Source organism: Pseudorca crassidens, chromosome 14 (genome assembly GCF_039906515.1).
Source record: "Pseudorca crassidens isolate mPseCra1 chromosome 14, mPseCra1.hap1, whole genome shotgun sequence".
NCBI lineage: Eukaryota > Metazoa > Chordata > Mammalia > Artiodactyla > Delphinidae > Pseudorca > Pseudorca crassidens.
Window position 1 is genome coordinate 31,230,890 of NC_090309.1, and position 2,040 is coordinate 31,232,929.

Below are 2,040 nucleotides of genomic sequence, written 5' to 3' on the forward strand. Positions count from 1 at the left end.
GAGCCTCCAATACTTCTGGCCCAGCTGGAGCTGGAGAGAGCCGGCCGGCCTCCCCCTGCGGCCACCCCTCCCTTCCACCCTCCTCTCCTCCCCCGGGGTTGACTGTAAACACGGAAACCGGGCGCTTTGGCTCTGAGCTCTTCCAGATCTGGGAGGTGCCCTAGGCCACCTGGGAGTGGGAGGCTGGGGGAGGGGCAGAGGGGTAGGGCAGGCTTCTCCCACCTCTGTCTATTCCTCCATTCCCGCCCCCCGCCCTGCAGCCGGTGTGAAGTCAGCCCTTCCCCCGGAACCTCAGGTGCTCTGACAGCCCCATGCCCCTCACATCTCCTGCTGGGCTCCCTCCCACACCCTGCTTCCGGCAGGCTGCCATCTCCTCAGGTCTTCTCACTGTCCTCCCAACCTGCTCTCACCCTGCCCTCCTTGCCCTGACCACATCTGAGTACCTCTTCCCCCGCAAAATTCCATCATCATCTTTTTTCGCACATCTATAGAGGATCATTCTTGGGCCAGCTTCAGTGCCACCTCCTACAGGAAGCCTTCCCTGGATCCTCCAGCACCCTGGATTCACCACACATCTGATCTCTTTCCTATGTCCTGCCTTTTGGGGAGTTCTCTCATTGCCACCACTTGGCTGTGAGCCCCCACGAGCTGTGGGTTCCATCAGCCTGTGCTGTTCCATCAGACTTGGGTCTTCTTAAGCCTTTCTGTCTCATAATATTGAGGGCTCCCTGAGAACCAGGGCATGTCTCTCTCCACTGATCACAGGACCCTGTCTCACCTTATATTTCACCTCCAGGGTCCCAGACAGCAGGTCTGCCCTGACATTTTCAACCCAAGGTAGAAAGTACAAATAGAGGATCCCTCTTCATGCCTGGTGGCTAAAGAAGTTGTCCCCTGGGCCGTGGAGCACGCACAGGTCTGCTGGGCAAGGCACCGTGGGCACCCGTGTTTGGCTGCTCCGGTGACCTACGTGTCTCCTTGCAGACTCAGGATCTCCCAGCCTCTCTAAGGACCTCCCCAGACTACACTGCCCCACAGCACAGCTGTCTGGGGCTCCCTGTCTCCCAGCATCCCCTTCTGGGTAACTCAGGGCAGCCAACTTGAAACCAAACATGCTTCCCAGAGCAGACTGGGGCTGAAGGTGCTTGCCTTTTCTTCCTTCAGAGTCAAAATCTCACCCTGCGTCCTCCGACCTGAGAACCCATTTCAGGGTTCTCCGTCTCCCACTTCAGGTTCAACCCCCTCACGATTCCTAGTCTTTCAAAGAACTCTCTTGGGCTGGGGTGGGGGATGGGTGTGACTTCGAAGGGCAGCACAGGGGAGATCTTTGTGGTGATCAACAGTTCTGTATCTTGTTTGTGGTGGTGGTTCCACGAATCTTACACAGGTGATAAAATGACACGGAACTACACACACACACACACACACACACAGCACCAATGCCAGTTTCCCAGTTTTGATACTATACTGTAATTATGGAAGATGCAACCATTGGGGGGAACTGGGTGAAGGATACTCAGATTTCTCTGGACTATCTTTGCAACTCCCTATAAGTCTACAGTTATTGCAAAATAAAAAGTTAAATAAAAGTGTCTTCTTTAAGCAAGAAAACATTTTAAAAAGTGCTTCAAATTGGGGTGTTTGTAATGGGTGGGTCCTCTGAAGCACTGTGCGGTCATGCCTGGGTTTACCTGTGATGCCCTCTCTCCAGCTCTCTGGATCCTGGTGTCACCCTTCATTAGTCACCCTCTCCAAGGCCTTGACATCCCCCCTCTCGAGTACATGTTTGAAAGAGAAGCTTGCAGAGGGCAATGCTTACCAACGAAAGCATCGTTGGTGGTACCATGGGACTTGTAACGCCCGGTGGGAGCTCTAACAGACAGTGGGAGTCAGGTGGGTACCCCTATCCCTCGCAGTTGCGAACGTGGCCCCAGCTTCCGCCTCTCCCATCAGAGGTCCTCCTGACTGTAGCCCATTTTCCTTCCCAGTGAGGAGCGGGAGAGGGGATTGCGGGGCAGTGGCAGTGCTGTGGGGACTCCG